This window comes from Corvus brachyrhynchos, unplaced genomic scaffold, assembly GCF_000691975.1.
Source record: "Corvus brachyrhynchos isolate BGI_N302 unplaced genomic scaffold, ASM69197v1 scaffold17, whole genome shotgun sequence".
NCBI classification, from domain to species: domain Eukaryota; kingdom Metazoa; phylum Chordata; class Aves; order Passeriformes; family Corvidae; genus Corvus; species Corvus brachyrhynchos.
In genome coordinates, this window is record NW_008240046.1 from 2,397,014 (window position 1) to 2,421,240 (window position 24,227).

General features: G+C 39.7%; 1 long non-coding RNA gene across 1 annotated transcript; it reads right to left on the bottom strand.

The window, feature by feature from the left end:
* Positions 1 to 596: 596 nt before the first annotated feature.
* On the bottom strand, positions 597 to 24,221 carry LOC108449158. Its single transcript, XR_001865292.1, has 4 exons — positions 14,441 to 24,221; positions 2,284 to 2,464; positions 1,515 to 1,632; positions 597 to 1,045 (listed from the first exon to the last, which is right to left on the bottom strand). It is a non-coding gene; the product is annotated as an uncharacterized LOC108449158 (long non-coding RNA).
* Positions 24,222 to 24,227: the final 6 nt, after the last annotated feature.

A 24,227-nucleotide genomic window follows, 5' to 3' on the forward strand; every position in this document is an offset into this window, starting at 1 on the left:
ACCTTCCTCTCCTTCTCGTCCCGACACAGATTATTCCAGCCCAGACATTCATTTATTTGAATAGCCTAAGACATGCATATGTTGTCTCCAGTCAGAATGTGAAGCCTCTGAAGTGCACAAATAATACTAAGACCATTATAAATATCCTTCAGAGTTTCTTAGTGCAAACTAAGATCTTATTCCTAGAAATAAGAAAACTACAAGGAGCATAATCATCACAGATAAAATAAACTACTTTCCTCAAAACTGCTAGTATTAAAACTGGGGAATGGGGGAGCACTTTAAAAACTGGCAACTACTGTGTTTTAAATCTTTTCCAAGGACCTCCAGAATGACATGAAAGCCAGTAATTTGTGATAGCACAGTGTCAGTGGAGGTCACAGAAACAGGGGAAGAGTGTTGTGATCTAATGAGACGCTGGCAGCATACCCACATAGCTGCATTATTCTTATAGTCACTGCATCTGGATTATCTGTGCCAACTCTTCTGCTCTTCCATGGCTTCATCTGTGATGTTTCTGTTTCAGCTACCAAAGGAATTCTGCAAATGTCAAGAACAGTTATGACCAAGAGAGAAATCACTCTCCAACATGTTTTTCCAGAATTTTATTAATGCAAATGATGATGGAAATTACTTATCTGCTTTCAAAAGGCATATGGGAGATTAAATCACAAACAGAGCATCATATCTCAATCTGGTTTCTATCAGTAGTCATCCTCATAGGTCAGAAAATCTAAAATCAAAGCTGTTGCATGTTGCACAACACAAAATATAAGGAATCAAAATCTCACGATATATAGTCCCATCCCAGATACTCTTTGGCCTTAATAATGTTTTAGAAACTTTATTTAGCTATAAATTTCATAGAATCTTCACAAAATAATCAAAACATTGTCTTCTCAAAGGTGCAAAATGTCCAGAAAAATTGGGATGTGCTTTTTCTCACCATCTCTTTTTAATATAAGTAGGAAGCAATGAAGACCAGCAGGGATATTCAGGAATATTTTGTTTATGTTTCTTTCATTCACATACATGCCCGCAAGACCTTAGAAGAAATATGAAAATTAATGCTTGCCTTCAGATAGAATTTAAAGACACAAATATTCAGGACATCTCACTTTCGTTCTTCAATTTCAGACCTACTCTAAACTAGTTACCTCAGTTTCCTCCACAGTCTGCAGGGAGAGATGGGCATGTTTAACCAGCTATTCAATTCATATCTCCTAAAGCCTCTCAGGATGCAATATAGAGTCAGTAGAGATTTTCTCTCATCGTGAATGAAGAGAGCCCAAATGATTGTTTAAACTGGATATCTGACTTTTAGAAAACTAACCCACAAAAATCCTACCTAAAATTCATGTTAGCTTTTCCATACAAGCTGCACAGAAAGAACTATAACTAGCAAACAAACATTAACTGACACACATTTTGTCTTTTCCTAGTTATTATCAAATCAATAATACAGAATACCAATCACATTGAGAGAGTCTGAGGATCCATCTCCAGATACTCACCAACCATTGTCCATGCCGGGTACACATCTCGTCAACCTGTAGCAGACAAGTCTGGAGGGACTTGAGTGAAGGCTGCCACCTCTTGGTGAACTAAATAGCACAAATTTTGACTTATCAGCTGGAAAATGACACACCATAGTTATTGAGTTAAAATTCATTCATCCAAAAGTCATTAATAGATCCTTTATGTCATACCAGTGTATGTTTTAAGGTACGTTGGTGTGACATAAAAAATAAAAGAAAAAACCTAAATTATACCGAGTCTTCTACAGAAGCCAAAATCACAAAATAAAAAAAAATAGTGAGTTTTAAGAGTTTCAATTCAGAAATACACCTAGACTGTCAAAGAGTAACACCAGTTGGGGTGGCGTCTTATATTCTAAACAAATTATATATCATGAATAGTATTTAAATGCCCCTTTAAATACATAGCACATCAAATAAATACTGAACCATGTGAAGACCCTTTTTTCCCCTCCAACTGAAATGTAAGATTGATTTATAAAAAGTTGCCAATTTCTTTTTATTTTCTTCTGGTGCAATGTCACAATTTGAGTACTCCAAGCTTTTTCTCTTCTGTGGCAATTGTTCTGTAATATTGTTAAAATCCCCAAAGCAGCAAGAGCAGCAGTGCAAGAATTGCTGCTGTTGCTGTTGTTTTTATCACAGACCTGTATACTGAATTAAATCCAATGATTACTCTGCAAGATCTCAATAAATATCAGCATGCGTTAGAAATAACATTTGTTTTGTATTTTACAAATATTACCTTGATCCAACTTGTCCTCAAGTCTTACACAGGACAGCAATCTGACAGTGATATAATCCACATATTTTTCTTCATGTAAAATCGTACAAGGTAAATACAGAGCGTTCAAACACCATTTAAGTTTACTTCTGTTGAATTTCTGCTTGATGAAGAAAGAACATATTTACTCCTCTGGCCAATACTAAGAAGAGAAAAGTAAATGAGAAGACCAAATTAAAATGATCCTTCTATTTTAGTATGAAGCAAGTGCACGGTGCATTTATTAGTATGTGAATACAGTTACCAGAATGATGCTACTTTTACTGACATGCTGTGTTTTATTTTAACAAGTCTGAGATATATGTTCTCCTGACTATACAAAACCCATTGCAAGAAAAATCAGAGAGGCCATTTTGCCCATCTGCCATACTTAGCCTGGGGTTTAGGTGTTAGGATGGGGGCATGAAGGGAAGAGATGAGGCACAGACTTTGAACCAGCATCCACTGAACTTAATGAGACCCTCTCAAAAGAAGGTCCCCTTCTTCCTCTTCAGAAGAGTCATGGTTAAGCAGAGACTAAGTTCCTAGTTAATCTATAATTCCATTTCAGGTAAATCTAAAAGGCTCAGTCCCTGCAGAGGCCAGTGCAGCTGGGGTTTGGGGTCAAGACATAAATGCTGGGTGGATAAATTCTCAGAGAAGTGCTTGTTCTACGCAGTACCATATTCACTACTCTGCTGGCATCAGCACTGCTAAAAGTTCCTGAAACATTTTAAAAATTACCCATTATAACTGTTAAAGCCAACTGTAGGAATTGAAAACTCTTGCCAGGTATCTGCAATGCTGACAGATCTTTTTATAAGCCTATAGAATGTGTTTCTAAAAGTTTTATCACATTAATTGCTTTGCAAAGGCTCACTTTGACATCACCCATTGGCTCCAAGTTTATAGCTCTGTCACATTAGGCAGTATATCCTACTTCAGTGGCACCAGATATTTATGGAATAAAGAAAAATATTTTAGTATCAAAGAAGTATTTAAACTTTTAACAGGATGGATTACCAGCTCTCTCTCAGAAGAGGTGTACAGACACATATAAATATTGTGGCTAAACTGACACTGAAGAATTACTCCCACAACAGGCAAATCCCAGAGAACAGGATATTAATTAATTTGTTCATAGTGCAAACAATTTTACTTTCTACTACAGACCTAATTTAAGGAGCACATTAAGTTCTGGAGCCAATTTTTTACAGAAGATCTGTACAGTATGATTTATCTTACAGTAGCTAGTTTGCCAATGCCTTTTTTTTCCTGTCTTCCGCAGAGCTTTCTGACTTCTAAACAAAACCCTCAGCCAAAATTTTTTTTAGAGTAGAAAAATCATGAAAGAAACTTGAGTGTCAGCATGAAGGATTTGATTTTATAACAGCAAATACATTCCTAAGAGAATGAAACATTCTTGTAGCCTCTTAAATTCTGCTTTCTGGACTTCTAAGTATCAATTACTTCTAAAGACTGAATATCTCCCTAGCAGGAATTTTTATATAATGTATGGATGACTTGTTCTGGCCTGCTACACACAGAACATACTCCAGTGTATGTTCAAGAAACACATTTTCCTTAGCATTGGGATTATATGCCCTTCCCCACTGCTGGTCTCTGTGCATTACCTGTATCCCAATCCCAATTCATATGTACCTACCAGAGCATGCAGTGTTACCACATACTAGATTTGGAGTCTTCCAAGCACACAATGAAAAATATGACACGGAGTATAAAAACTAACTTGAGATCAAGCCAGGTTGTTTTTCACCTGGCATTTGGCCTCCTTCATATTTGTGACTTGCTCTCTGGGTACGAAATAAACCTTTTCTGTTCTGTTCTGTAACCTCTTAATAAGGCTGACATTCTTCTTGTAAAAAGCTTGAATACTTTTTCCTCCCACAGGAGAGCTACAACTACTCTGTTCTAAACAGATTGACATATTAGGGGAAATTTGAAAATGTGGTAGCCAGGGCATGCATGTAGTTTTTTTGCTCCAGTGCACGGACCTGTTTCATCTGGAACCAGATGATTTGAGTTTGGGAGGAATGGGTTGCTTCTGAGGGGTCAGCAGGTTCCTGGGTGGAAATGGGGGTGTTTGGTGATTTGACAGATGGAACTGCCTTTATCTTCAGAGCAAAATGAGTTTTCAGTGTAGAGATATGAGAAGCAAATGTATCATTCATATCTGAACAGGTGTTAAAAATCTTATCCCTCCAGCAATGCAGTAAAGGAGCTGTACTATTATGTCAGACTGTGCTCCCACAGAAGAGTCAAATCCATGGACAGTAAGTCTGAAACGTTGCTATCTCTATTTTAAAATAATCTAGCATGGAATCAGAGCAGGAGCTCCAGACGTTGTCACCAACAGTTTGTGGTGTCTAGGTGGGTGAGTGGAAGATAATCCATATGGTGGTGATAATACAATATGGAACTTAAGCTTAAATCCTACCTGTAAGAAAACCTACAGGTATCTACTGTAAGAATATTTTTTAAATCTGATTTTAGGTTCTTTAAGGAAACATGTTTAAATTATTGCCCACACCATTTATAATTAAATCAATAGAGAATCATCCTTGTTCATAAGCTCTATTCTATCTCGACAATCTGAATCCTTTTTGTTGGACATTTCAAGATTACTTTTCTCATGAAATTTGCATTTAATTCTGACTAGACAAAGGCATGTAAATGAGCCCAAAGTCATAGTACAGTGGCTTTCCCTATATAAAATATGTAAGTTGAATAAGCAATAACAGAGCCTCCTCACATATCAAGATAATTACATGACATACCAACACTTCTCTGTTCATCTTAGCCACTGCTCAGCAATTTTTAATATCAGCTTATCTTGTGCTTTGACTAGCTATGAGCTGCCTGGACTAACAATAGCAAAGAGGATATTAATTTAGCACTGGAGATGCATGCTGTAGTTTGACCCAAATACATCCTATTGTTGAGGACTGCTTGGGGAAATTTTATGGCTTCTGTTACTTAGGAATTAAATTCAGTGGAAATGTTCTGATGAATACTTGTCAGAAAATGTCAATGTGTGGAACACAAACCTTTATTAAAAATGTCTTGGACTTGACAATCTTTTGCCAAATGCTTGAGTATTCTAGGCCTGGGTGTTCTAGGTTGTGGAGCCTATAATGGAATCAAAATCCCTCAATGGTGTGCCTGTCGCCAGGACCTTCCCAAAGACAGAAGCACAGCTCTTTCAAGGTCCACATTTTCAGGGTGGATCTTTTGATAAATAACCCAATACTCTGGCTCTGCAGCAGATCTGGCAATCTAAAACCCCTACCTCTATCCAAGACAAACCCTGGAATTTTAGACCACCACTCAGTGAATTCAGCACCTGGCCAACAAGAATTAGACAAGGCCATTACCAGCCAACATGAATTAGACAAGGGTTAGATGTTCATAGAGTATCTCCAAAGTGTAGCAAGCATTTTTAATTTTGAAAAAAATAATAATGTTTTAAAACAATTTACTTGGTAACTTTTGAAAATAAAATGGTTCCAGTCCAGTTCTTATCTGAAAAAAAATTTCCATCATCATATTGTTACAGAGGGTAAGGACCCAGCCTTCATCAGTGACCTTGCTTACTAACACTGTATTAATGCCTGTACAGGTACCTGAGCAGTGGATCTTGAAAAGCCTACACTTAGGCCCACTTAGTCTAATTCTAGAGCTGAGAGCTTGAAAGACAGATATTTTCCACTAAACAGAGAAAAAGACTCTCCTTTGCTTCTGAGAAATGTAGAGGGAGTTCTTGCTAGCAGATAGAATAGGAGCATCTTTAAACTTTACAGCATGGATGTGGAATGGAAGCATTGATGGTTCCCTTATGATTTCATTGACCTTTCTGTAAGTAAGAGAACTCTTTAGATGGAGATACTCTTCAGTGAATAAAACCTGATTAAACTCTTTGCAAGCCAACTGAAAAAATGGAAGTAGAAGGCACCTGCAGCACCTTTTCTACCTCAAAAAAGCACAAGATAATAGAATGAGTTAAGTATACTGATGCGCTGAAAATATCACTTCAATCAGATTCATGTGAGGAAGTCAAATTGAAATTACTATGATGATCCATCTGAGCAATGACCTGTTTAAAATGTGCATTTAAAATACTAGTTTGGGATTTGAAATCTGGTAGTACCTACCTCTAACACAGACTTTCTCATCAGCTTAAGCAAGCTGGTTGATATATCAGTATTTCCTGTGCAAAATGAGGAGAGACTTACAGAAGTCAGAGGAGCTCAGGAAAATATCTATTGAGAACTGCAGAGTGCCCAGGAAACTTAATAAATCAGCTTCTGAGTTTTTTTGTAAATACAGTGGGGTTTTAATGAAAACTATCCTCAAAAAGTATAATATGTAAGCAATCTTACAGATATTTCCTGCAGTTTTCATCTGTTCTATATTTAGAAATAATGTAACAAATTCAAAGATATTAAAATGGTAGGAAAAAACCTCAGGATTAGAAAAGAAACATAACAGCAGTAGCAACCAAAACAGATCACTTATGATTTTTACTTTTCCCCCAGTCTCCCTGAAAACTTACCATGTGTTATTTGATGAATAAAAATGAAGCCTCTCTTCTGTAATTTAGCTCTGTTAGGAATAGCATTAGAACTGCTGTAATAGTTTAAATACACAAATTATATGCATAAAAATATGTCGCTCAAAAGAAATAGTTATATTCCACCTCCTCTAGAAGATCACAGTAAACACGTGAGATTTGCTTCAGAAAACTCAATTCAACAGAAGTCTTCAATTCACTCTCCATCAATACTAGATGTGCCCCCTCTTTAATACCTGGATGTTCCCAGGTTAGGTCCTTGGGCTCCCCTCTGTCTTTCATCCTTCAAAGTGCTTTTTTTCCTCACATCCTTCTATAACCCCTCTCTAAGACCCTTCCCTTGGGAACTGCTCTGGTATCTTCCTGCAACTGCCTTTTGCTGCAACACTTTTAAGCAGGGAAAGGAAAATTATCTCAACCTTACCAGATGGGAAATAGTGGTGGGATCAGGACATGGCCTCTCTGCAGTTTCCTACACTGACTGTCACTGTGAGAAGGTGGCTGCTACATCCTGAGTTTCTGAAGGCAAAATACCTCCAGGAAATACTATTATAGATCTTTCACATTTAAATAAGCAACAGAATATATCATTGACTTTCATTCATGACATAGCATAAGGGTTGTCTGTAATAAGCTAAATGTTTCTGAGTCTGGACTGTGGAGCTCTTCCTACTCCTGTGCATTCAACCATCTTTCTCCTGCCTCAGCCTCTTCCCTCCTCCATAACATTCTCTGGCTTGACTTTGCTTGCTACTTTACTTCTACTTTTTCTCTCTTTTTGCATCTTGCCTTCTCATTGGACATACAAGGAATTGGTACTATCTTATGTTCTCAAAGTCCTTTAACTCCAGTTTCTCTCTTCAGCCTTTGTTCATACTATTAACTCCTCTGCAAAAAAACTCCTCTGCAAAAAGAATCAAACATACATTTGTGATTCCCCTTCATTTAAAACTCCTTTAAAAGGGCAGTAACCTCTACTAGCCTCCTTTATGTTTTTTACTTCAAGCAGACATACAACTTTAGCTGTGAAGAGCCATTAATGTTATACAAAATCACAGACTTTCCATTTGACAAGCACTTAGTGAACATGTGTAAATACCCAAATTCCAGTACAGAAAAAAGCTGTGCAATGAAAATAGCCTCTTCTCCAGAATACTGAGTGCAAGCTTATGCTTGGCAGATCTCCTTGTATTTTTATAGATTTTTTTTTTTTAAACTTTCAGGAGATCCTGGACAAAAAATGTTAAAAATTAATTCCAGATCACAGAATCACAGAATCACAGAATCACAGAACAGGTAAGGTTGGAGGGGGTCACTGGAAGTCATCTGGTCCAACCTCCATGCTCAAACAGGGTCATCCTAGAGTATGTTACTCAGGATTGTGTGAAGATGGGTTTTGAATGTCTCCAGAGAAGGAGACTCCACAACAACATTGCACAACCTCTCTGGGCAACCTGTGCCAGTGCTCAGTCACCTGAACTTTAAAGAAAATCTTCCTTATATTCAGGTGGAACTTCCCGTGCATCAGTTTCTGCCCATTGCCTCTTGTCCTATTGCTTGGCACCTCTGAGCCAGGCTCCATCCTCTTGACACCCTCTCTTCAGATCCTTATACACATTCATGAGGTCCCATCTCAGTCATCTCGTCTCAAGGCTGAGCACACCCAGCTGCCTCAGCCTTTCCTCACAAGAGAGATGCCCCAGTTCCTTAATCATCTTCATAGCCCTTCACTATCTCCTGGACTCACTTCAGGAGATCCATATCCCTCTTGTACTGAGGAGCCCAGAACTGGATACAGCACTCTACATGAGGGCTCACCAGGGCTGAGTAGAGGCATCAAGACCTCATGAAGAGGGAGGATAGTAGCAGACAAACTCTTCAAGAAAACCTGCCACAGTCCAGGACCTCAAATTTACTTTGCTGAATGGTTCTCTTCATACCTGCTACCACAGCTTTTTCCCAGAACACCACAGGTGACAGAAAACTCAGCTGTCACACCAAAGGGAAAGGCAGCACACCTCCCTTTCATGGCACAGGGCATCACTGCTGCTGCTGCAATCACCTCACAGGCCTGGAGAGCTTTGTCCAAGATGTGATGCTATCTAGAGCTGGATGTAACTGCTGCTTCCACCCTCTCATTTTACATCACAAGTTAAACAAGCACATTTAACAGTTCCTCTAGAAAACTTTTTCTATAGAAGATAGGATAGCCTGTGATACGACCCTTATTAAATTATGACTAGAAATTAAAGGAAACTATGCAAAGTGTCAGATGAGACAGTAATCCGCAGTTTGTTCAAAAAATGCTGGAAAGGATCCTCATTCTTCCTGTAAGAACATGCAATAATATTCTCCATGACACAGAGTCCATATAAGCCCATGACACAGAGTTCCAGAAGGCACAATTCAGAAAACAAACAAAAGCTTGTTCTTTTTATTTTCTTTAATTATTAGTTTGTATTTATTTTATTTTTTGTTTGTTTTGGAAAACTTTGGGTTTGGTGAAACTACTGAAGCTAGCTTTCTGCTCAACATTTGCCACCTTGTTTTGCTCAGTCCTAAAAATTACCAGCCTCCTGTGCAAGTACACAGGGTCCCCTGTGACCACCAGGATGTCTCGGAGGGGAGCCACTCTGTGAAGGCAAGTGTCCAGTGTTATAACATTCATTCTGCTGTAGGGTATTTGTTTCTGGAATGCTGCCCAGTTACTTCTGACAAGCTGGTTATGTTGCAAGCCCAGTAACGTGTTGTGACACAATTAAAAATGAGGGGATTTTGCACCAATTTCTATTAATTTAAAAAGACTAATCCTGGTTGTTTCTTTTGTTCCCAAGAGAAGTGCATAATGAAGTCTAAAGACTGTGCTGCTCAAATGCTAGATTTTCCCTTTCATTTGGGCAAATAGACAGGCAATGAAGAATTTCTTATCCAGAAGAACTAATGGCTGCCTCTGTCACCTTTTCACTTCAATTATTTAGACTTCCTCCACACTTATGCTGGCTTCCTGCTGGCAGCACTGTCTATTAATCATTAACTGTCATTGTGCTTTAAAAGAAGGAAAGTGAAAAGACTGCTGAAGAACAAATATAGACCTTTCTTTTTTTCTCGTGAAAAATAAATGACAGCTGTGTGCTACCTGGATTTACAGTGTCTTCAAATATGGTTTTGGTTTTTTGGTTTGGTTTTTTTTTCCCACAGGGAATAATTAACATTCTAGACAAATGAGCAAATTGGCTGATCCAAGTAAATACATATTCCAGGACTCCCTTTTTCCTGTCATATCAAGGCCCAGTAGCCTCTGATAAAGCTTACAAGTCATCCTCTGCCACCAGCTCCAGACAAATATCAGGAGAATAGGAGTATGTTCTCTATGTAGCACTGAAGACTTAGCCTATTAAATCAATGGAAAGCTGTCTCTTCCCATGGACAGACAACCTGACCTCCTTCACTATTTCCCAGGAACCCTCCCAACAGTGTGCACTCTTTGGCCTCCTGTAACAGGACTCAAAAATCATAATTCTTAAACACTGTTAAGATCACCAGAGGACTTTGTCCACTGTAGCAAAGCGTGCAAAGAAGCAACTGCTCATCTGTACCACCAAAGCCCATCCTCCCCGGGGTGTATGTATCCAGTATGCCTCCTGGATTTGGGGAAGTTAAGCCACCTGACAGGAACTTGAGATAAAATAAAGGTGGTACTGTAGACCAATTATCTCAGGTCTAAAAAGATGTAAACAAGGCTGGAGGAGGCTATAAGCCACAGACTCTTTTGCTGAGTCTGGGTTTCCACACTCTTCCCCATGAACTGAGAAGGAGCAGGAGAGTTTTTGGGGGTGTGAAGGCAAAACCTCTGGTCTGCATAAGACAGAGGGTGTGAACATCCACCAACAGAGACTACAAGCTGAGTTTTGGGCCAGATAAGAAGCAGACCCTGCAGATGGTTCTTTTTATGACGCCAGTTGTGTACTCTTACATAAACTAGCTTGGTTGTGAAACTCCCCACCACCCCAAGGGAAGATCACATTCAAATGAGAGGCATCTGTCAAGTCTCAGAATGGTCATAACCCATCAAAGACCCCTGAAGTGCCCCTCAGATGAATTTCTGAGGCCTTCCACCAGAGGACTGCACACAATCCACAAATGTTGCAACAGATCCAGTGTTGGAAAAGAAAATGTAAAACTCCTCCCACGGAAGGGGCTTGGGCGTACCCACCTGCACCTGAACATATCCTAACTCATTGAACTCTGTTTTGTGGGATCCTCACCACTGAGAAGACCAGAAGAGGACCAGTAGGACACTACTGGATCTGCAGATGTGGCGATTATCTTTCTACTTAATCTGTCTTTCTCTCACTCTCTCTCCCCGACTCTCTCTTTTCCCTAATTCTTTCTACCTCTCTCTTCTTCATATTAACTGTTAAATAAAATCCTTACTATTGACATTGGCATATGGTCTTGTTTGCACCTTAATTCAGGCAATAATCTAATAATCTAATAATCGCAGTAATTGGATTATAACACCTCCTGTGCTATCCTTCCCCAGTAGACCACAGACAGGATCCTCCCCTGCATGTCCTCCCAAGTGTCCTTCTCACTGAGGAGTCCACAAGAATGTTCCAGGTCCAGACACTCTTTTCCTGAATGCTTGGATTTCCCACAACTTGTTTTCCTGCAGTTCTTCCTCTTCCTCTGTTGTGGGCTGCTCTGGAAGCCACAGGCAGAGCTGAATGCCTGCCTGTACCAAGCCAGACACTGCAGACAGAACAAGAGCATTCCCCAAGCCTTGAGCTTTAAGAACACATAAAGCACATGCCATGGAAAATACTCCAACATCCACTTCAATATATACTCTCAATTTCAGTTCTTAGAGACTGAAAAGCCACTATAAGCAGAAAATCACATCAAACTGCTGCTATTCACTGCACACTGTTTTGTACTGTTTTGAAATACACTATTGCCACATATCTGACCCCGTCACTCCAATAAATAATTCATTGTATCTCTCACTCCAATGCTTTCCTGCAGGGTCCAAGAAAACAGAATTTCAGAGAAAATAACGTCTGTTGAAGAAATGGCCATTTGAGTGTACATAATGAAAATCCTCCTTGAGTTGCAGCACATCCTGACAGAGATGGAAGTCAGCCCCAGTTGGAGAGGCAGATGTGAGGACTGAAGGGAGCTGAATCTATATGGCCAAAAAAAAATATTGTCATTGATCATCTTAGTGTGTCCCAAAAACACAGCAAGACTCTGAAATGTGACAGCTATAAGGTGCCATCTATTTCTATACTGTTTCAAAATGTCCCAAAAGCCCTTAGGAGTACAAAAGTAAACAGCTTTATACATTTCCCTGTGATACATAATTGTCTGTGAGTAATAAATTTATGAGATTAAAGTTTGTGAGAATTAACCATTGTCAGACATTTTCAGTGCTGCTTTCTCTGAACAATCATGATATTGCTGCACTCTAAAGGCACAGACAGTTATTTGCTCAACAGATTATCCAGCAGTGTGCTTTTATCTTCTGAACAGCTCAGCTGCCCATCTCCCTTGGAGAACAGCAAGCAACCTCTATAACACCTTTAATATGAAGAATGAAACTTTAATTCATTCCTAAATACAGGTCACACCCATGTCAAGAAACCTCTGTGCTGCTGACGTCCCAAAATACTGCCAAACTGCAGCCACATTACTTGCCAAGCAGTGCTGCAGTGGTGGACAGACCCAGCAATGCAAATAGCCCCAGCACCTGCTATGAGCTGCTAATGTTTCACACCTCAAGTTTCTGTCTTCAAAGAAAAACATTCAATCTCAAAAATTCAGTTTTTGTTTTATACCTGAAAACAAAAATTGAAAAAGGAACACAATACAAACACACCATTCCAGGATGCAGTGTTGTGAAAAATTCAAAAGATACTGCTGCTCAAGGGAACCATGAAGTGGAAACCACCAAGGAGGTGCCATGGTAACTTGTAACACCTATCTGCTCTCAGTGATTCAATGCCACAAGTTGAATTTAACACAGAATGTGGGTTGAAATGCTATTTTCCAGGTGAGGAGTTAAATGATGTCTTATGCAGTTGTGTTACGACAGTACCAAAAGTAGTCCTCTCAAGACTAATAAACTCAAGTCCATTGTCCTGGCCAAATCCTGATTTGGTAAATTAGATTATTTCAATTTTTTAAATGAAGTTCTTTCATTTGAAGGATCACAACTACTGAAATTTGTAGTGGACAGCCAGTGCAACCTGGAAGGTCTTGTGCTTATGTTTTTCTCATGATTTCTAATACTTCCATCATTCCTGCAAGGTGAGGAGATACTACAGCTTGTCTCAGCTCCCTCACAGCTTACTAATGAGGAAATGATGCATATAAACTTACTGTTAAACCCATTCAGTCATCAGCTGCAGCTTTGACTCCCTAGCTTCTGCATATCCTTGCAAAGAATTATTTTCTGAGGAAGGAGGCTCTCAGAAACCATAAGGCTGAATGACCTAAATTAGCAATTATGGAACTAAGGATTCAGCAACAGCCAAAGATGCATCATGATCACCTGGAATTATATCCTTAAATTTCTCAGATGAGGTAATCCTAATTAACTTGTTTAGTCATTGCAAATGTTGACAGGTCTGGGAGTTAAATCCTGACACCTTGACCATGCCTCATTCAGTAGACAATTCTGTCAGTAAGTTGAAGAGAATACATAACATATATTTGGGGCAAAGAAAACCTAAAGGAAATCCATTTTACTTGGCTGCTTATTATAAAACACCATTACACATTTTTCAGCATGCAGTAGCAAACTGAAGCCTGCATAGTGCAGTATGCACTACAAAGACACATAAATACTGTAGGCATGAGAATTTGTGGGGCAAATGCACTCAATGCCCTGTGTGGCCTGGAGAGAATCGTCTTCCTGACTCAGATTTAGTAATTTGTTTAACTGTATGTGCTTCACCCCGGTTCTAGCTGTGCTCTGTCTCCTACTGAAATCACCAGGTGTGAGTACTCACGTCCTCAAAGGAAGACAATTCTCCTCATCTTTCACATATTTTTATGCTTTCTTGAACAAATGAATTGGGATTCCTTTTTTTTTTTTTAACAGAAAAGGAGTAAAACCAGCCACCTCAACTGAGACTCAAGAATCTGGGGTTGTGTTCCCCAGATATGCCTGAACTGTCCCTTCACATCTTCAGGCCTCACTTCTGTCAATAGAAGACGGCTACAAAAAAAAGTCAATAAAGCAAGTTCACACACTCCTACTGGGAGAACAAGCTCTAATTCTGAAGAAGAGGGAATTTATTATTTTTAGATTTTTTTGTGGGTAGTTGGACACCTTAAAGCAAAGCTTTTACATAGTTGTTTTTATAAAGGATTTAAAGCTGTCCAACTGGTTTCAGTTGGCATCCAGACAAACAAGAGAAAACCACGTCTCTTGGAAGAGCATCTGCCAACTCTCTTACACAGGAAGACTAAAAAAGGAGTGATCGCACCCATCAGACAGCTCAACTGATAGGAAATATCAAATGGCATGCTCGGCACACTTACCTGCTCACAGAGAATTTGGCAAAGATTGAGTCAGAGGTTGGTGCCTGGAGTGAAGCAGACAGTGAGTGTCAGGGCACTTGTCTCTGCCTGGTGCCTGCTGCTGCTCCCATCCAGCCCAAACAGGCAGATTTTCTTCTGAAAAAAAGCAGTGCAGAAAAGGGGCTGGTACATGATCTCACCCTGACAGCAACCTTCAATGACTATAGAACTGGGAGCCCTGAAACATTTTTGCTGTTCCTCATAGGACATGTTTTGTCTTATGAGGAACAGCTGAGGGAGCTGGGTTTGTTCAGCCTGGAGGAGGCTCAGGGTGGACCTCATTGCTCTCTACAAGTACTTGAAAGGGGGTTGTAGGGAGGTGGGGGCTGGTCTCTTCTGCCGTTCCTACAGTGAGAGGACTAAAGGAAATTACCTTAAACTGAGATGAGAGATTCAGATTAGATACTAGAAAAAATTTTTCACTGTTAGGGTAGTCAGGTATTGGAATAGGTTGCCCATGGATGTGGCAGAGTCACATCCCTGGAGGTGTTCAAGACGCATCTGGATCTGACACGGGGTGATGTGGTTTAGGGGTTACAGGGGCAGTGCTGGGTGGATGGTTGGACTTGATGATCTTAAAGGTCGCTTCCAACCTTGATGATTCTATTATTCTATTTTTGCATCTGCTGGTTTATACGCACCTACATTGACGAAAGGGCAGTAATGATGTCATTCCCTACAATAAGCAATGCATTTAACTCATGAGAGGGAGTTACTGAATTATTTAAATAGCTCAGCAAATATGATTAACTGCCAAGAACAGACTAAACTATTCTTGCTTCTGTAAAAAAAAAAAATCATTTTACTGAAGCAATGAACCAAATTACAGATTTTATTTGTGGATAAAGATTATTTTGAATTAAAATTCACCCTTGGATGATGATAGTTGTCTTCATGGCTCTTCAGCAAATGTTTTTACATTAAGGCTGCCTAAGGGCCTTCAGAACACTTCAGAGCACAGCACTGTACAACTGTGACATGGCAATGATTGCAAAACATGTCTTTGAAGGCATTTGGTAATAAGGTACTCTGTGCTCCATCAGCTTACAGAAATCACTATTAGCAACAGTAGACTAGACACAGAAATCCACTGCCACCACTTCTGTGCCAGAATAATCAGATCCATGCAAGCACACTCCCTTTTGTTCTCAGTGCTTGTCTCCAAGATTGAGTACATTGTTCTGGACTCGGAAAGGTGGAAGCTTCCTTTTCCTCCAGCACAGCTGCAGTATCAACACGGGATCCAGATGAAAAATGATGGCATATACTAAACAAGATTTTAAAAAGTGACAGCTGCTTTTCCAGAACCCCTGAAGGTTAAACAAAGCTTAGCAAGTTTTTTTCTTTTTTTTCTTTATTTCATTCTTAGCATTAAAAAGACAAATTATTGTTGTTACTATAATCCTACTCTCCCAGGTCTTCATATGTCCAAAATAAACTTCCATGTCAATAAATCACATAAAATCACATTAACAATGGAGTGTAAATGGCATCATTTTCTATTAGCACAAACACATCAGAACGCAGTGATTTTATTTTCCATGTAATGTGCACAAATAAGTAAATATATACACACAGACACAAATGTAAAATCAGATTGTTAAATTTTATTCAGCAGCAACCTTGCAACATGAATATTTTGACTTATGCATCTAAAATTCACTTGCCACTTGTGCAGTAAGTATAGTTCACTGAGGAGAAGAAAACACTCATGAAACCCTGCACAGCAGATGGGCCTCTCTTAACTCAGCTGCAGACATGTACATACTCCCTAGGCTCAGCCTCTCCCTAATTTCTGTTTCAGATGATTCCAAGATTCCTTCCCACAACAATCTATGCAAAAGCAGTGACACAGAAACTTGGACAGACTCGCAGAGAAACATCTCAGCCTTCTGTCCCTCCTCTTCCTTTACTTTCTGGTTTGTATTTGGATTGCATTTCCTCAGAGGGAATATGAGCATCTTCTTTGCCACCATAAACAACTTCTAGACCCAGAAGCCTTTAGGTCCATCTCAAATGTTCTCATCATATGGGACTTTACCACGCTTGTCACCACTACCAGTATATATTCCAGAACACTAAAGCTCCTTTTCACTGTCCTAGGAGAAGTGTCTGTCAGAGAGCAGCAGGGGCCTCCCCACTGCCCTTGGGGAAAGGGAGGAATATGTAAAATGGGCAACTGGGGAAAAGAGAAGCTCAAAACAGCTAAGGGAAGTCGTGAACCCTAGAAAGCACAGGGAAAGATGAGCTAAAAGTGAGTGGCTGGCCAAAAAATGAGGACAAGGCAGGGGAGGGAGAGGGAGTAACAACAGACAGACACTCCAATTGCATGAAAAGAGTGAAATTGGAGATTAGGACCTGTAGCTGGAAGAGGGGAAAAGCAGGTGTTGGGCAATGGAAAGAGACAGACACATTGGACAGGAATCTGGGAAACATATGAAAGAACTGGTTAAGACAAGCAGAATGGGATAAAGAAATGGAGAATAGAGTAGGATGAAGTCTGGGGAAGCAGACTAAGGTATGTGAGAAGACTCAGAGGGTGGGATGAGTAAGTTAAAAGCACTTGAGAGCATATTTTTCCTATTTTATTGTAACTACCTTTAAGGATGATGCAGGACCATAAAATAAAGCAGATTGCAAATTTATTTTTAGCTGAGGTTAGGAATGAGGCAAGGAATTACAGGAAAGAACCACTTTCACAGCTAAGAAAGTGAACATTGCAGAGGGGGAGGGAATGACATTTTGTCCTGGCTTCCGCCCCAGATTTCCTATGATGCTAATTAAGTAATTTAAATTTTCAGGGGTGGTCATTAATTCTAGGTTCTTCATTTTCTGACAACCTGACTTGGAAGTCCTAAAGTTGATATACAAAAACACTGAACACTCTCAGTTACAACCAAAGCTGATAAAAATCATGTCTTGTACTCAGTATCTAATACCAGCTACTCTGAAAAAATGCAGTCCTTGCTATCTCAGAGAGGGCATCCAAAATTAATTGATACTTTAGGTGTTAGTTTTCCTGTGCTTTAGTGGAACAAGTTTGCTTCAATAATGAAACATGAAACTTCTTCTGGCTTGGCTGTTACTCAGCTTTTGGAAGTGCTTATATACTAACTTAGGAAATTATATGGGAGACTTCAAAAGTAAAAAACCTGCTTCTAACAGGGTATTGATGGTGACCTGCAAGCCTGCCTCCAAACACACCCTGACAAAGAGCTGAAAACTGTTCATTAAATGAACACCCCTCTTTTCTGCACTGAGTTATGAGAAGGGATTGTAAAACAGAATACTGGGTCAGTTAATTATAGGTTGCCATAATGCTTATGTGCAACAGGGTAAAATTTAAAGGCATATGGGCAAATTTGAATGACTAACATGGAAATCTTATTGCTGCATATTCCATGTGATTTTATTTATCCATACGTCCTTGTGTGTCTTTTGAGCATGTACATGTGTGTATGCACCTGTGCTTGGGGAGTGTACACCTACATACATGTGCAAGAGAACTCTAACTCTGCATGAAATAAAAGGGCTTCTTTTAATCTTCCAGTAGAAACTGACACACACACACACACAAAAAAAAAGAAATTTAATCATGTTATTTTAGGTCTGAAGAACCTTTTAATCAAGAATCACATGAGATAAAATTATAGATGCGGTGTAGCCACTTACAACATTACAGAAAAGGCTATGTTTGCCTTGCTCAGTTTCAAAGAAAACAGAAAATTTCTAAAGGACATTAAAAAAATAAAAAACAAAAAACAGCCACACCAAAAAACCTAAACAAACAAACAAACAACAAAAAAAAACCAGGGTGTAGACCTCTTCAATTTCCAGTCGATTGTCATTCCAGGGGTCAAGGCAGATTCCCAGTGATGCAGGATTTAGAATAAAATAACTGGAACTTGGAGGTGGAAATGAAGTACAGCTGTGCTTACAATGGTACAAACCCAATCAGGTATTAACCTCTCTCTTTTCCTTGAAATACAAAATAATCTGTATATTGCATAGGTGCATAATCACATTGCTTGACAGCTCCTAAAAGACAGGATTGTTCTTATCCATCCATATTTGGAAATCACATTCTAGGCTGGAGTCCTCTCCTTAGCATTTGTGAAAGTGATTTGAAAACCTAACACATATCCCATTACTGTATATTCAATAGTAAAATATCAAAAGGGAAAATGAAAAAAAAATCATTATGAAATTGTGCAAAGAATATGGAGAAGTTAGCAGAATTTTATTACAGGCTCAGCCACAAGAAAAATGTATTCCTGGATTAAAAATACAGAAACTCAAACTTGTCCTTGTTTTATGAGACCCAAGTTTAGCACCCCCTTTTGAACGTAGTAATGTAAGTGTTACAAAGAGTAAGAACATTCCAGTGGGCCAATGTGGGATAATCTCCCTCCCATAAATCTCCTTTTGATGACACAGGGATTGACTGAAGTTACAAAGTCTAAAGAAACGTAGTAGTTTTCCAAATTCTTATTACTTCTGAGGAGACAAAATTGTCTCCTTTTTGTAATCCATATGCATTTCCTTTCTTTCTATTACAGACCTTGATGTGTGGTGAAGGCTGACCTACCAATGCTTTCAGTGCATGCCTTTGGACAACATGACAAACCAACTGTGAACCTAGAGCAAACCAACGCAGCGTCACCTCAGTCCCTGCAGTCAGCTCACAAAACTCTGCTGCTCCAAGCAGCTCCTCTAAAAAGCAGTAGGGCAAAATGACTGTCATTCCAGAAAGGTACTCTGTTACAGCTTGTTAACCATATTGTCAGTGATACTGAAGTCTCCACCAAGTCTATCTATTAGCAAAGCCTAATACAGCAACCTATTCAGAGCACAGAAGAGATCCTTCCCAAAAGTCTAGAAGTGTCAGAGCACATGCAGTGGAGCAAAGGCAGGAAACATTTTTAGCACTCAAAACTGGGTGGAAAATGGAAGCCTACATCAAGCAGTGTGTTGGAACCCTGGGTTCAGAGAATTTCAGTCTTTCAGTGCTGACAGGCAGTGATCCTCAAAAGCGCACTGCATCTGACCTGGGGCTTTGGGAAAGGCTTCCCAAATTATGTGATAGCACTGAGATTGTTGCTGTGTAATTAAAAAAGAAGTTTGTTATATCACTGGGTGGAATATGTAGAGATGTAGAAAATTTAGGTTTCTGGGATATACATGTAACAGGATAGAAGATTTTGGGTGTAGGTTAGTTCTTTCTTCTTCCTTCTTCTTCACAAGCCTGGGTGATCTGGTACTGGTACAAAAAACCTGCAGTGTGGAACATGAATGATTAGTTATTGGATTATAAGTAAAAATAAATTAGTTGACATTCCATAATTGGGTAGTTTGGGCTTTAAGAAGGTAGAACTCTGGGGCCATTTTCACCATGTTAACTTAGAGGCACATCCTGTGCAGCTGCACTATAGATAAGAAATAATAAACATCTGAGTCTGAAGAAAAACTCCACGTCTCCTGCATTTCAATCTGAACTCTGAGTAAAAGAACCAAAAGACAGAGGCAAAGAAAGAAAAGAATAGGAAATTTAATAACAGTGTTAACTGAGCCCTGAGATGGCTGTAAAAGATCCTTATAGCAATCCAGTACCCATGTAAGATTTACTAAGATATGTCTTACTTCTTGCAATGAGTTTCTTGACATAAATATAAACTCAGTAAGTCTCAGCAGCCTGTCATCCCTAATTTGCAAGGCTAATAATAACAGGGGTTTTTTTAGTGAAGCATGAATTTGTGAGCTCTCTAGTCTCAGCACATCTGTCCCTGCTCTCCTGCCAATCCAAGCATTTTGGCAAAAGTAATACAGCACTGTCAAGAAAAAGGAGCAGAGGAGGAGCATATAAAGTTTCTCCACTCAGTTTAAGCAGCAGCAAGTTGAAGTAGAGACAAGCACAAATAGATGGGATGTTCAAACCATGGCCATGGCTCCTGTAGTAAGGAGCTTGCTCAGTCTCAGCACATCAGCACCTTGAGGAGAATGGTGCCTGGGGAATGCACTGAGTCCTCATTAAACCGGCAAAAACAGGCACAGAGTCACGGGGTCTCGTTCTTGCTTAGAATGTGATTTTATTGCCTCCTTTTGTCTGTCGCTCTAGGCAACTGCCTTCGTCGCCTGCTTGTAAAACTGGGCCAGCTTGCTGGGGAGCAGCAAAGTAACACTCAGCTTTGAGTTAGTATTTCATCAGATGATGTAACTCTACACAGGAGTCTTTTAACTTCTACACGAACAGCAAGATTCTGGTCAATTTGCTGACCCTTAAGCCTTGATTTTTGACCTGATCTTAAAACTTTGCCTTCCCAACTCCTGCAAATAGTTACTGGTTTGGAATGAAGACAATAGCAAGGCTGAACACACAGCCCCTAGCAGAACCAGGCTCTAAACATCTGAGGAGGACTGATGGGTATTTCAGCTATATACCGCAGTGCCTGTTTTTTAGTGCAGGGCAAAACGCTTCACTTGAAAGATATAAATAAAACCCCTCAACTGTTGTGACCCTGTCACTTATTTGGTATATGTTTTACAAAAGTGCCAGCTACAGGTATGCCTTCAACAGAAGTACTGAGCCTGTCTCCTCTGATAGCAGTGAGACTGATATCGAACTACTACCAAGTGTTTTTGCACACCCCACTATATATTGAAATATTAAAACACATATGAACAAGAACTTAAATTTAGCCTGCAGACAGAATAAGTGTTTCTCATAGTTAACTGCCTATAGCACATCACCCAGGTTACTTCCCAAGCTCTTTAACATATTAGAACTGATCTGTAATGCTCATTTTTAAACAACTTGACTCAGGATGACATGTCTCAGAAAGTCTGTTTTAATTTGCAAACCCTTATCATGCTGGGTTTAAGCCAAACAACTTGGTGCATTTTTTACGGATCACGATGGATTTGAATCAGGACTACTGAACTGTTCTTCCTACCTTCAGTACCACTTCCTGTGGAACTAGTCAAGAAATAAAGCAGTACTCTGTTTGAATTACAGCAGGATCAGGCCATCAGGAATAACTTGACTTTACTCATGTGTTTTACCAAGGAATGCATTCTGTTCCTTCATTTAAACTTGGAGCAAATAAAGACAGAATGATAACCAAGTAACATTAGGTTGAAAGGGGGAAAAATACATAAGAAGTGAGTATGTGCAAAGATTCCCTGTTACTATGCAGACTCCTTGATTTTCAGGATCAAGCCATGTTTATATGAAGTCACTTGCAGAATTACAGATCTGGTTTTACTCCTGTCTGACAAAAGGATACTTCCTGCATTAGCTTTATTGACAGACACCATAGATCAGCTGCCAAGTACAATAAAGTCAGGGTGAAAGTTTGGGGATCATGCCTTCAGGCAATGCTCTGCCATCTACCACCCAGGCAGCTTCCACATAACTAGTGTGGGACTCAAATACAGACACTGATTCTAACATATCACTTCTAAATGAACAATTTTAAAAGCATGTTATTCAATGTGAAACAGGGTAATTTTGATGTATGCTTAGAATGAACACAGAAGAATCCTAGTCATGATTTTTATTTTTGTTTACATAACATTTTTTCATATTGTTTTAATTTGTTAAATTAACAAAATATTTTTAATTTAAGAAAAGCTACCAACTAATCTCCCAGCTGAGTTCACCCAGAGTGCTTTTATACTGATAAAGTCTCAGGTAAAGCAATAAATTAGTTTCTCTGTAGTCATTTCTTTATCCTCTCCATTTCAGCCTCATTCCCAGCATTTTATATTCACGGGTGCTAAAGCCTAGGACATTGAGCCCCAAACACAAACAGATTGAAGCCGGACAGCAGAAGAGATTACCACTCTGAGGCATCTGTCCATTTCAGCTTTCACAGAGGTGGCAGCTACCGTGACAGGAAGCTGAGTCATGCATAAAGGCAATCCAGTGTACAGATCAAAATAGTAATATAGATCAGCACAGGTTCTGAGCTGCACAGAGGCAGCCTGCAAGCTGCACGGACTACCTGCTTCATATGCAACGCAGCTATGCCTGCCACCAGCACAGTATCAGCCAGGCAACAAACAGACAGGGTGAACAGCTGGAAGTGATACGCCTGGTCCCATTTCATTCAGCCTGGGTTCATGAAACAATATATTCAGTTAAAAGCTGATGATGTTGTCAACACTGTCAAAGAAAAAATTCCAAAATTATGCGAACTCAAGTTTTCAACTTAGTAAAGATGACTGCCAAAAAGAGTCTTAAAAGACCACTGCATTATGTCTGGCATGGGGAAGGGGGAGATCAATGATCAATCTTCCAAAGAAGCTGTCTGAGAAAATGATAACACTAAGGCAGCAGCAATATGAAATGATAGTCTCTGCATCCTTACCAGGAGCTGCTTCCACAAGCAAATTCCTACTTACGAACTGCCTAGTAGTTTATGCAAGAGAAGCAAAGGAGATAGCCCAGCTGAGAGTTAGTCTCAGCAAAGTACGTAACACGTAACTCAGCCTACACTATAAATCATTTCCTTCATGCACTCATTAACTGTCTGCAGCCTCAAGGAGCTGCTTTTCATCTCTGTATTACAGAAATTACCTGTTCATGACACCAGCCAGAAAAAGGCACGCCTAAGCATATTGGCTACACAAAGGCAAAGGGAAGTGCAGATAAGACCAACAGTTTTGTAGGCAATGACATGTATGAAGCCTCATTTCCTAGGGAATTGCATCTCATGACTGTCAGATTTTTTAACCGAATTATACCAAAGCTTCAGGCTAGTCTTAAACAGAGCATCAGAGAATCCAAAGAGAAGATAAATATGCGTGTCTACCATGACAGGCTTCAAGTGAGATCAGCTCCTTATTGGACACTGCTGAATCCTATAGGAATATACATTTGGATTAAAAGTGGGACTTTTCCAGTTCCTGGACACTCAGTTCCCAACAGACCCACAACCCTTCTGCCCAATGCTGATATTCCAATATTAATGGTTGAAATATATGATGCATGTTTTTCCTTTTTGCACATAAGTACATTCTCCCCCACCCAGCTATGTTCACAGAACTTAGAGGAATGTTCTTTCTTTGAGAATTAATATCTCAAGCTTTAACCCTCTGTTTCATTTGTTTGAAATCAGCTCAAAATTTATGGGGCGCAGAACTAACAAAGCAACAGCAAGCAAACAGCAGCAAATTTACTCCCTTATACTCACATGCAAATACAGGATGCAATTCTGCATATGCCATATTTCTTTAAGGAATCAGGAGGGTGTTTTTTTTTTTTAACAAATCTGCTCATCAGTACTCAAGGAACCCATCTGGCTGTCACCTTTGTTTCTAAAACGGAGCCGAGCAGTTTGCTTTCTCCTACTTCAGTAGCATTGCCTCCGCGAAAGTCAGCTCAGACTCCCCTACTGCTGCCACAGCGGGCAACTCGTCCGGCTGGGACCACGGCAGCGCAGGGGGTAACGCAAACGAGTACAGTTCTTAAATACTGTGTTGAAAAACACAGCAAGATTGTTTCGTATATATTGGACATACTGTATTATATACGTGGAAATACACAAATCAGCTTTGTATCAGTTACAGCACATAAAATATATAAATACCACCCGCGTTAAAGACTTTTGTCTCCAGCCTTTCAAGCAGGGACAAACACCTGCAGATCCCTCTGCCGAAGTCGCCATCCTCCTACCAAGAAGGGATTCCCACGGCCAACAGACCCATCAAGCTGTCTGCGGCCGTGTGCCCACCCCTCCCCTGCTCC